At 35.8% G+C, this 13,595-nt stretch overlaps 1 protein-coding gene across 1 annotated transcript in view; it reads right to left on the bottom strand.

Moving 5' to 3' along the window:
• LOC113239789 (focal adhesion kinase 1) overlaps positions 1-12,531 on the bottom strand; it is a 73,321-nt gene extending 60,790 nt beyond the window's left edge. Inside the window, exon 1 of the mRNA XM_026476921.1 lies at positions 12,504-12,531. The gene's annotated coding sequence lies outside the window, so the exon portion shown is untranslated. The remainder of the gene's footprint in view (positions 1-12,503) is intronic.
• Between the last annotated feature and the right edge of the window lie 1,064 nt (positions 12,532-13,595).

Here is a 13,595-nt window from a genome sequence, read left to right on the forward strand (position 1 = left end):
TTTTTTTTTTTGCAAATCGTGATTTCTCAATTCCACAACTTTGAGTTACGACTATATTTGGTTTCATATGCGAATTATAAACTTATGATAGCCATTAAACGCCATTGGTATAACAGTTCAGTTGCGGGTGGCCTAAATTGACAGCCCGCGTCGCCGCCTTTGCCTGTACGCATAAAGAACTCATAAAGTGGCAATGCGTTGACTTCGCTGATATTAATTGGGTGTATCTGTATTTAAAAAAAAATCATATGATGACCTGGATACAAAGTAACATTAAAAAGTGTGACCAGTTACCGTGGTCATTAATAAATAAATGTAAAAAAATATTTGAACAGCAGTAGAGCTCCTTGTGAAAGAGTTCGTCCAGGGAAGTACCTTACCTATTTCTGCCGCCAAGCAGTAATGTCAGCATTACTGTTTTCCGGTTTTGAAGGGTAAGTGTGCTGGTGAAACTACAGGCACATGGGACTTGTCAACTTATGTCTTAGGGTGACGAGTGCAGTGACAGTGCCCCTCAGATCTTTGCGATTTAAAGCTCTGAGTGGCACTGCAACTGTTATGGACAGGCGTATAGCTCACTATCAGGCGCACGACTTGTTCGTCCCGTTACTAAAAAAATTTCTACCATACGATACCTACGAATACGGCCGGATCGAAGGAATTTTTTCTGAGTGTTCGATCTTTGTATTAATAATTATAACAAACTAGTGGAGTAATTTCACAAAAAATAATTGAATATCAATTCAATAAAAATTTAAAATACCTACAATTTAGTTTTAATGTAAATCAGCATTGTCTAATAAAATACAACGCCTAGGAAAAAAGTCTGTTTTAACCACAGACCTTAGATTACGGTGGTAAGACCATACATTATTTTTAAGTAACATTAATGATCAATTTTGTAAGTATAGTTGTTTACAAAAACGTTGAGAGGTTAACGAACGCACCCGAAATGAGACAATTTATTTAATGGCCGCCGCACCCGGAATGCGACACCCAATAATTACGTTCAACTAGCACAGAGTAAACAGAGGTGTGTTTGTCTCTTTGACTGTACCAACCCATACTCGTCCCACTGCTGGGCATGGAACTCCTCTAAAGTTTCCACTTATTACTACGCAGAGATCAGAATAGGGAGGGTACTTTAACCTAAACTTCAAGTAATATATATAGAGTGGATAATACCTCCCTCTGAAATCACTACCAATAGGAAATTCCCTGTACTGAGTACCAGAGTGACGGAATTCACTCCGGGGCACTACTTAGAACACTTAAGCCAGAACCAATTTAGAAAATTTCATTTCCCAAATTGGTCCTACCGGGTATCTAACTCGGGACTTCAGCTATCACAATGCAACCCGTGGGGTCATCGATGTCGTCAATCTATCTATGCATACAAGCAACCCAACTTTGGTGTTATTATTCTCCAGTTTTTTATGTTCTGTTTAGCGTTTCCATTGACTAAACGTGTAAAGTAAATGCTTTGTGCTATTTATTGTACACAAGCAAAACACAGCGACAAACAAAAGGCAAAAGACAGGGTACAACTGACTGCCTTATTGTTAGACAGCAATCACTTACAGGCAACATAGAGTCGACAGGATCAACTTAAAAATAATATTCATCTAACTTATTTCCAATACAAAATAAAACCGTCTGGACAACTAGGCATGTAACTTTGCACTTATGTACAATACGCACGTGCTTCTACAGAGATATATTATCTAGTAAATTTGTTTTTAAAACCGCCGCAACGGAACTTCTTATTGAAAGTAGCTGCGTATGAGTCAGTGATCTCAAACTGGCGCTAGACTACTAGAGAGCTATTTGTTTGACAACACAGCTGCGCGCGCGTGTGGTGTGCGTATGCGTGCAAGTGACAACGTCCGCGTTTTGGCTATTTCCGGCGCAGACTATTGTTGCAACCGTCTAATTTCTTGTTTAGATTCGTTTACGTCTTCAAAGGTTTTAAAATCACATAAAGCTCCCAAAAAGGGTCACACACAAATTCTTGCGCAAAAACATGTGTTGAGACTACAATCTCGCTCCCGATGGAAGAACCGCTTTTATTTGTTATTGTAAGTATTTTCGAACATTATGTAACAATCCCTAACCCTATGGCGTCAAGCCTTTGTTAAAAATTAAGTCCAATTGAAATCTCGTTTTCTTTCGTTTTTGGCACTTCGAGGTTTGCGTTTGTGCCACTACAAAACTGGATTTATGAACAGGAATTGTGAGACAAATGTATAAAATACGAGTATAAAGCAAACACACATTTAAAGTTGATGAATTTGTATAAAAAATCAATATTAACAAGGCAGACTACGCATAACAGAAAAAAATGCCACGCAAAAATTGGCAAAAAAAATTAGGAACTTCTCCTCTATATCGACGCACACTCTTATCATCTTTTGCTAACTACCTACCTAAATAATTAACTACCTACTTTTTGTTATGCGTTGACCGAAAACAATCTGGCCACTGATCGAGATTTTCCCCTCTACAATTTCGACCGTTTCATTCCCTTAAATTGTGCTTCTTGATATATCCGGCTTGCCCGGATTAGATTAATTCAGGCGAGATGTAGTGTGGTGCCCGTACTCAATTTTACAATATTAAATGTTATTTTAGTATTAAGTAACCTGCCTTCCTTTTGTCGTGTCGATGCTTTTTTGTTTTAGGACTTTACCAACACAGAGTAGTAAATAATGTTGCCATCTTGATTTCGCTATGTCCACATTTAGGTTTGAAGAATCCTTAGAGAAAAAGGACAATCAGTAAAAGCTGACAATAGTGACGTTAGTTTTTACATTTAACGTCAATATTCGTGTAGATTATACATATATAAATTTGTTATATTTTTTTCACGTTTAAGTATTTTTATTTAACCTCCCTTATCCTTTTTTCTAAATTACTTTTATTTCTACTATTTTCCGTGCATAAGTTTCCCCGTCTTGTTTGGAAAAAAAGATAAATAACCGTACCTTGACGGGTCTTGAATAGTCGATTTGTTTTTGTTTTATTTTTTTTTTAAATTAGGCCTTTATTATCAAGCTGTTCATCCACATTATTCTCTCTGTAAATTGTAACATGAATGAATTGTACTTGACATTCAAATGTAAAATAAAATATTATTTAGTTTTTAATATGAAAATAAATAATTTATGTAAATATACCCCTTGGAGAATCTCAGGGACGTCATCAGAGGGGAGCGACGTCCGACAGCGCGTCAGCGGCGAGACACTTAAATGTCACGGCTATTTTAGAACGACCCTCTTAGGGTTACTACGAATATCGTGTTCCTTACAAGTACTATCCTTTGCAAACCTGGAAACTAATAAATTTTCAAGGAACTTGCAAAGATTGTAATTGGAAAGCAATTTTCTTCAACTACTAAAGGAGACTCGTATCGATTAGTTTTTCCAATTATTGAAAGTTGAGTTTTGCGGTCAAAATCGAGAAATAGATAAAAGGAAAGAGAAGGATAGAAAGATCGAGAATAACAGTCAAAAATAAAAGAGAGTCAAAATGAACAGCTACATATAATTTCAAGATTTATAAGAGTCAACATTCCTTTCAATTATTCAAAGTTTAGCGTACAATAACGTTTTATTTCTTGTTAAAAATTTGTAATTTGTTGTGTTGTACAATAAAGTGTTACATACATAATACATAATTCAAGCCGCCTTGCAGTTGAAAAATGAAATGAAGAGTGGTTCGAATTGGGTCCGGGTTTGTACACAAAAGTTAAGGAGCTGGCAATAGATCATATCTATACCAACAAGAAACCGGCTCTTAAATAGGATAATGAAAATCTTTACAATGCCTATATTAAATATTTTATGAAGTAAATACATAAATGAAGAGGCAAAAGGTTCCGCTCGTTATTTCCAAGATTAATTTAGTTTTCTTTTAGTAGTAGTAGAGCTTCTTGTGAAAGAGTTCGTCCAGGGAAGTATTGCCACCTTACCTATTTCTGCCGCCGAGTAGTACTGTGAGCATTATCGCGTTCCGATTTGAAGAGTTACCGTGCTGGTGAATTACAGGCACATGGGACTTGTCAACTTATGTCTCAGGGTGTCGGGCACAGGGCAACTGCTAAGGACAGGCGTGTCACTTATCACTAGGCGCTTTGTTCATCCCGTCGTCGCTTGGTGTCATAAAAAAATACTCGTCTAACATTCTACGCCTGACTCAATCTGACTTTTATCTATAGATAACTAATATGAGTGTAACTAATATGAATTAGTTTTTAATGTCACAATATCGGATATGAAATTAGGAATCACACTATGGGGGCAGTGGTTTTTTGCAAATTATAATTTACGCAATAACGTAAAAGAATTTTATACGAAGTAGATTACAGCGACTCAATCTGACTTTTATCTATAGATAACGCGAGTGAACGTAACTAATATAAATTAGTTCTTAATGTCACAACATCAGACATGACACTAGGAACCACTCAATGTTGGTAGTGTTTTTTTGCGAATTATAATTTACGCAGGAACGTAAAAGAATTTTATACGAAGTCGATTACAACCCTAGAGTCGAAACGATATTTGATGATTCTCCGGGTGTCCCATTTTAGAACCGATGGAGCGTGACCGTAAAAAGCATCGGAAAAGAGTTACAACCGCTTGAGTAATGTAAATTTATTTGGTAGAACTAACCATACTATGTTTTTTACGTAATCTCTTGTAATATACACACGTTATGCGCATATTAACGAGGTTTCAGGTGCGTATAAGCACTAATGAGCAATTATTTATACCAATTATACTTATCTATAAAAAATTGTCGTCCTATACCCCTATATTAAATTGTAAGAACCGAGCGCTGGTAGTAGAAATACTGTTGCTTCTCATAAAGGCGATATGGTTCAAATTCCTGTCACGGCATGCACTTTTGACTTTTTAAATTCAATTTTTTGCTCCATTTAAAGTTTACAAAGATCTTAAATATACATAGGTCCTTATTATATAATACCCTGTTAGGGCATGGCAAAGAAGGGCAGAAGGCTTTAATTGCGCACACCTCATGGAAGAATGGCATACGTGGATTTACGTCAAAAATGTTTATTGCTCCATTAGATACAGAAAAATATAACCCACATCATCTCTAATTCTTGTAACTCTATCGATAAAATTGGAATAAAAAAATTGACACATAAGACATAAGTTCACAAGTCCCATGTGTCTGTAATTTCACTAGCACCCTTACCCTTCAAAACCGAAAATACTAGTATTACTGCTTGGCGGCAGAAATAGGAGCGGTGGCGTGACCAAACTTTCCTGGACGAACTCTTTCACAAGGAGCTCTACTGCTCCTTACATACTGCTAGTTGACATTATATTGTACCAGTTCGACTTATTCATCCCGTCACTTGACATTATATAAAAAGCCCTTAATAAAGCCAAAATGATCACATATTAAGAGCACATTTAATCACATTAAAGTCATAAAAATTTCACTAAATAAAACAGTGCATACCTGTGTGAAAAATTATAACTCTCCTACTTAAGCTTAAAAAGATATTGATTAATTTCATCTGTAAGGGTGGCAAACTATGGGATGGAACCGGATTGGTTTCGCGCACTATCCGGTAACCGATTTCAATAAAACTTGTCCAATTGATGTAATTCCACGAACTTTTGAGGTCCATATTTTAGTACTCTGTACTGAGATTATCTATCTACCAACATATCACGAACAAATCTACAAACAATCCGAAGAAAATAACTTCAAAATTTTGTATTGACTGTTTCTAGTTAGCTTCTGCAGGATGTCCTTAGCTTCTTATCGTTCACAAAAAACATACTGGTAACCACTTCTCTCTATTCATATACAGTTCAATACATAAAGTAAATGAAATTCAAAAATTAACAATGGAAAATATAGTTATTACCATTACAAAGAGAGGAAAGCTCCATTATATTTTACAAACACACTAATTAATTCATATATTTCCTGGTATGAGTAACAATTCGCGGTAATATTAAACGAAGTTGAACCATTGTAATTGATAAAAGGTTATTTAACAAACATAACAGATGGTTAGAAGTATGTCATGTTTGCTAGTTATAGTTGTGTCTTATTAAAGGTTATAACAGGTAGGCAGAACCATAAAAAGCTTCCTATAAGAAATGGTGTTAGCCTTAAAGACCCCTGATGTTGTGAAATCCAAAAAGTTGTAAACTGCAGTATAGATTTGAACACAAAAAACAAAACGCACTGCAACAAAGTTCGTTTGAAAATATTTTAAATTAGAAACGATCGCGCCTAATCGTTATTTTGAATATCGATCGCGCTCGCGAAGACCGCACCTCACGCGCAGCTGTCTGAGACTGGCTGGAGACATAGCTTACGGACACATCATACACCTACATCACCTCTCCCTTTCGCACTTCACTATGTTATCTATAGTGCGAAAAGGGCAGACGTAGAAAGTTGGTTAATTATTTCGAGGTGTCTCGCGGGGGCGTAGATTTCGCAAGCGTCGAGTCAAGGACGATTTACAAACCTATTAAATGAATAAATATAAATTTAAAAAGTTCTTTTGTGAAATGTAAAGTAGGCAATTACGTATAAGGCGTTAATCTACTTTCGAAGCGCATGTAGGCGCATTTTATTTATAGGTCGCTTCTCGCTGTTGGTAAGTAAAAGCACATGTTTTGAATAGTTTTAAAATAAACTGTAACGAATGCTCATAATGTGTTGTAGATAAATCTTTTATCATAATAATATTAACACCTACGCGATGAATTTGAATAGGAGTTTTAAAAAAAATTTGAGATAATGTACTTTAAATTTGGAACACAAACAGTCTTATCTAAACGATTGGTTATTATTATGCCAATGTAATTATGCTAACCAATAAAATAGAAAAAGGGGCCAAGTTCTCTTTAACCTAATTATACATTCACAAGAAGGGCAGATATTTGTATGAATTTGGCAGGTTTTCGTTGTTTCTATACACTAAATGGTAAATACTGAATATATGAAATCATTACTATTCATAACAGAGGAAATTCACATGAATTCCTCTGCAAGTTTTGTTTTTCTGGTGAATTTATTTATTTATGAATTTTCCTAGAAAATAATAAAGTTTTCGTTATTAAAGAAATAATTTAAGCTTTGGTCATTTAAATCATTATAACACTAGTTACAAAACAAAGTTGGCGAGACTGTTCAGCAAAAAAAATACGCAATGTATTATTTAAAAATTGATTGACACAGGCAATTTACCTAATAATATCCAGGGGCTGTTAAAACACTTCAATTTGTTTAATGTTTTTTTTTATTGAATACTCTTGGCTCTTTGTAAATGTATTCTTATTTTTTATTATTATTTGTTACTTCGTTTTATTTTAGTTGAAAGATCTGGCAGTAAGGCTTATGGCGAAAAATTGTACTACTACGATAAAATCTATTTTATACTTAACATAGTAAAACAGAAAGAAAAAAAATGGCGGGTTTCTTAAAAGAATACATTTTCAGTTTTATGATATTACACTGAGTTTCTTAATTATTTGTTACCTTTTTAAGCTGATGGCTCTATAGCTAATGCTCAATAAATAACCAATAATTAATAAAACTCATAAGTTTGTAACGAAGTATATAAAATTCTTCTAAGTCTTAATATAATGTTGTGATTAAAAGAAATCAGGAAGTGGTCTTTACATACGAGTAGTGGAAGTCAAGAAAGACTTGTTCAACCTCCGATTAAGGTCGTGACTGTTAAGTACAACGATACTTACGTGTAGTTAGTTAATCGTTATATATTATGTATATTCCTGCCTATTTATTGCACCTAACGTTACAAAGTAACGTATAGCGATACACGATTGCGTATGATTTTGATATTCGATTCGTTAGTAATTCTAACTTACTAATCCTGTCATTCGAATGACAAATTAATAACCTTCTAATTGTCGTATTAGAAAGATCTATATCATAGATTTCCAAACTTACTGGCTCAACGCCCACTTAGAGTAGACAAAAAAATTTCAACGCCCACCACTACAAAAAATAATTGAAAATATTTTTTTTTAACTTGACACAAAAAATCACAAGGAAAAAATATAATTATGTAGTTTACATAGATAATTCAGATTTTTTTTTTTTCAAATGCGGTAGCACCCTTAGAGCATATTTTATGATCTAAAGGTACCACCCCATGCACAGCATCAACTGCTTCCGAGCTCTTCTCTCTCTCTCTTCGAACTCTTCAGTGTCCACTGGAAAACTATGATCTGAATGATCATTCATTACCAATAAGAATTACTAATCCATAGATTCCATAAAGTATTTCTGCTCGTGATTACCTAGCCGTTAATGTGTCGTGGACAGGGATATTTTGATATGGACATAGTGAATGATCTGTTGGAGTACCGAGTAGTTCCGACATAATAATCATTGGACTCGTGCACCTGACCGAACGGCAGGGATATTCGGTATACCCGCTTCGGCGCAGACGAACGGGGATAAGGCGAAGGCAGTTCGCTGCTCGCCCGATCCCCTAGTGAAACCAGTGGGCTCTGGATAGGGACTCTGGAGCCTGCATTGCACGGACTCACTCGTCTGGGGGGCGGGTCGGAGCACAACCGACCCGCCCTTCCGTTGGCGCGGGGGCGCAAGCTAGGACGGCCGGGCGGCGTGGTGGTGAATGTTCACCTATCCCACGGGGTCGACTCAACCGGCGAGAGGTAAACCCTGGGGGGGGTTTTAGTGGGGGTAGGCCTTCCAGTCTGGAGGGAGAGTCCCCACATAATTTTGTTTTGACGGGGGGAAATTTTTATAGATACCCCTGAGCCCAGGGAGACTCAGGGGTATCTATAAAAATTTCCCCCATTTAAATTTCCCCATGGGATATTCGGTATCGGTAATCACTCAACTCGAGTCGAACGATTGTTCTGTTCGGATTCGACTCAGGCAAATGATTTGCCCATTCGAATGATTAGTAAGGTATGACTTTTATATTGTAACATCACCATGTTATTTAGATACACGATTTAAGAATAATTACACCAAGTAACAAGATTATTGTTTTTTTTTTAAATTTCGAAGGATTAGCAAGTTGAAGTGGCTGTGGGTAGGAAGGAAGGTTACGTAGGAAGGTTCTCGAATGAAGACCACGAGCCGGAAGGCGTTCAGTAGCACGGCTCCCTACTAGATGGACGGATGACCTGGTAAGGGCGGCGGGTAACCGATGGATGCACGTCGCATCCGATCGGCTAGTCTGGAAATCTTTGGGGGAGGCCTGTGTTCAGCAGTAGACGTCTTCCGGCTGATATGATGAACACGATTATTGTTTCTGGGTTATCAATATTATTTTCTAACTGGTTCTAACATAAAATCATGAAAAAACTTTATTTCTTTGCAAAAACATTTTAACAGCATTTGTGGTTAGGACAACAAAAAGTTGAAATTTGCGAGCTTCAGAAAAAGTACAAATTCTTGGGTGTCTTTATTATTCTTTTTTTATAATACTAAGTGACGGGACAAACAAGTCGTGTGCCTGGTGGTAAGCGACACGCCCGTGACTCAATTGCAGTGCCACTCAGAGCTTTAAATCACAAAGATCTGAGAGGCACTGCCGCTGCGCCCGACACCCTGAGACATAAGTTCACAAGTCCCATTTGCCTGTAATTTCACCAGCACTCTTACCCTTCAAAACCGGACCGCAGTAATGCTCATATTACTGCTCGGCGGTAGAAATAGGTAAGGTGGTAGTACTTCTTTATAGGAACTCTTGCACAAGGAGCTCTACTGCTACTCAATACAATATAAATACAAACAAGTTATTTATAGTCAAAAAAAGGAACATTATATTTCAAAACAATGCAATGATATATTATTTCAACCAAAATTCTACAAATTGATGACAAAATACCTAGAAATGTATAGATTATGTAAATACCACTATGTAGATATATAAATAGGTAGGTAGTTATGTAAATACCAATGTGCAAGCCACAAAAGTAGCAAGTTTCAGTTTTACTTACTTCCACATACTTACTTCACAGTTAAATAGAAACCAGATACAAAAGCTTTTTGAAAATTTTTCACTTAGTGTGATTTGTTTTACTAAAAAGGTATTTAGGAATACAATAACAATATGCCATGCCTGTTTTGACGGAATAATATGGTTGATTAATTTTAGTCCATAACATGCGGCCACTCTATTCGGAAGAATAATGGGGAAAATATTTTGGGGTAATTTCCCCCATAATGTGGTAATAATTCTGTATAATTTATTATCATGAAGGTTAACACTAAAGGCACATAGTATACACGAAAGCCATAAACATTACTGATATTCTAGATTTACTTTATAAAATGTATATTAGGTTAAATTCTGAAGGTAACCTTTCTTCCTTTCTAAGGAAAAATATATTTTTTGTAAACGTGAATTAAAGTTGAAAAACGCAAGCAGGTGGCCTCTAAAATAGACAGCGCTTAGAATGCTCTGGGTCCGTAGGGCACTGCCACACTTTGTTAAGACTTATGCCTATGTATATAATATCTGTTGTCGTCCGTCTCTCGACTCCATGTCATAACTAACATATTACGCAAACTTCAAGGTAGTGTATTTTCAGTTTAATATTTCGATGCCTTACTTTCTCAAACTGGTATCTTCTAAAGAGTCATTATTCAGGAGATGGCAAAACTTTCTATTAATTTTAAATTTCTTGTCAAGGGTGTTAATTTCGATGCATTACTTTAAGAATAGGTAAAAGCCAGTGTGTGAATATGAAGGAAATGTCATGATGTGAAGTCAGCCTGCAAAATTTATACATACAATTTACTTTGTGCTTAAGATACGAGTTTGAGAATGTGAGGCGACAATTTGGTGTTGTTTAGTTTCAGCTCCTGTCTCCCAACCCTTTGCCTATGATTGTTATAGTATCTAGACTACATGATGTACATGACGGAGGAAAATAAACGATGTATTATTAATATTTGCTGCAGCTCGTATCCAAGTCCTTCGATTTCATGTCCATACAAAAGTAAACGTCTTACCTTTATTTATGATATAAGGTGACGGGACGAACAAGTCGTGTGCCTGGGATATAACGTTACTATTTTGTTATTTCAATGGCTGGGACTTCATTTTTGCACAGCAAATATTCATTTATGTTGTCTACGGACTGATAACAATAGATTCCCGTAAATCACGCTAATTTGGTTGACACGACATTTACGCGGATTTCATTTGGCGACTAAATTACCGAAATGGAGACTCATAATCAAATGCTAGTTACGCGTAATTGCACTATCCCCGACGATAACTTGACAAGTTCCATGTGCCTGTAATTTCACTCTTCAAAACCGGCACACAGTAATGCTCACAATACTGCTTGGCGGTAGAAATAGGTAAGGTGGCAGTACTTCTCTGAAACTCTTTCACTACAAACTCTACTGCTACTAAACAACTACTACTAACCATAAGTTTGTTACAAAAAAGTTAAATACGGCAATTAGTGAACAGAGGGACGGTATACAGGGTTATTTGTAACAAAAATAGAGATGAAATAAGTTGGCCTTATATCACTTTTAATATCAACTTTCGTTTGCGCTGAACAACAACCAACAACTGACCTATGTGTGTAATAAAGATAAATATCTCTAACTGTGAGGGGCTGTTCCATTCGGAGGTGTGGGAAAAACAGCAAAATATCTAATTATAAAAGAAAGGGAATCACATTTCATCGGTAATTAAATAATAAATTATGTAATTTTTCAATTTTCGTCAATTATAGCAAAGCTCCAAGTTAAACTGGTCGATTAGAAGTGAAACAATTGACGACCTCCGTCAATTTTTTTAAATTCGGGCTGCCCAATCGGAGCGCAGTTGTCACAGTAATGATATGGCAGAATAGTTTTCAAACAAATTAAATGACAATCTTAAAATTAAAAGTCAATATCACAGGACTATATTACTAACATCATAAATGACAACTTTCGTTCCTTGACTTTTAATAATTCATTAGACTTTACATTCGTAGAAAAATAAAAATATGTAAATAGATCGCTTTAAATGGTGATAACTCTAACAAAAGAAAGCGCTAGCGTAAATACCAATTCGATGCATAACGCAGTAGTGGTAATCGGGGTTGGCGTGGAGGACGCTTGCACGTTTGAACTTACTACCACATGAATATCTAAAAACTGTCAGAGAGTATAACAAAAAATAAGTTTATTTTGTTAAATGTTTTGTAAAAAGTCATGGAACAAAAGTTGTTGTTTATGATGTTAGTAAATATAGATAGATGTTAATATTTTACAGATAATCTGATTTAAACCTTCACGATTTTCACACATTATTTGATGTTTAATTCGAGACTTAATCACGTATAAAACATATTTGAATTACCTCGACGTTTCGGATGTATTGCAACGTCCATGGTCTTGAAGGGAAGGGTCCCTTATCGCTTATAAGGGCCCCACAAATAATTTTACAAATAACCCTGTATTCCGGATATTAGAAGAGTACTTACGTTTCCAAATACTGGAACACCCGGTACACCGGCTTGCGGTACACCAAAAATCCATCGCAGCGTTCCATGATATTCTTTTTACACAAGTACACACCTATTTGATGAAGTCAATAACGTACAAAAGAATCACTTTCATTGCGCACGATTTTAGTTTAGTCGCAAATTTTCACTTTTTTTACAAAGTTACACTTTCTTTTTTTTATAACAAGCACCGAGCACAAAAAGTCGATAAAATATTAAGGCATAGGTATGTACGTAAGGTTTCTATTATCTATTCTTGGTCCATTAAATATTCGTTTGGATATAAGGCTGACTTATATTTACTGGTTAAATAGGTATAAATATTTGGTAAAGAAGCACTTATTTCTTATTTACTAACATTTAATGCCTATTGGCGATCACAGTCCAATTGAGTCTTTTTGGCAGACTAGTTTTTGTCTTAGTTCCACTGGAAAAAAAAATGATTTTGGTTTGTGAAATAGTTTATATAAAAAAGCATAATGGCGTATGTATGCGCTGGGTAATCTTCCTATAAAAAAATTGTGGTAAAAATTTGTAGTTAAATTAGTAAGTTAAGATGTAATCCTAAAACAACTTTAATTTAGCTAAGATGTATTTTCTCATATAGCAGATTGCGTATATATCCCACGATAACCATGAATGCTAAAAAGAGGCCAAGTTCTCTTTAGGTAATTGTTGGGCTGATAAAAGATTTGAAAATCAATTAAACGCCGAACTCAAAGAACTTTTTCGTATTACAAGAAATATAGGATTATATGATACAATTACCCCCTTTCCAACTTTTAAAATTTCTATCCTAAGGTTGCCAGGAAGAAATTGTTACCAAGCAATTCAGATCGCCTGTTGTACATTAGCTTATTCTATGATACCTACTTACTTTTAACTGCCTCTGTGGCAGAACGGTTACCATGCCGGACTGCCACGCAGAGGTCCCAGGTTCGATTCCCTAGCCGGGAGAAATATTTTTATATGACCTACATTTATTTCTCTCGTGAGTTTGGGTGTAATTTGTGGTTGTCTATGTGTGAGTTCATGGCACCCGCGACTCAGGGTTTCCCTAGTGCAGGGCTA

The sequence above is a fragment of the Hyposmocoma kahamanoa genome, unplaced genomic scaffold (genome assembly GCF_003589595.1).
Source record: "Hyposmocoma kahamanoa isolate Upper Pololo Valley unplaced genomic scaffold, ASM358959v1 116, whole genome shotgun sequence".
In the NCBI taxonomy this organism is placed as follows: domain Eukaryota; kingdom Metazoa; phylum Arthropoda; class Insecta; order Lepidoptera; family Cosmopterigidae; genus Hyposmocoma; species Hyposmocoma kahamanoa.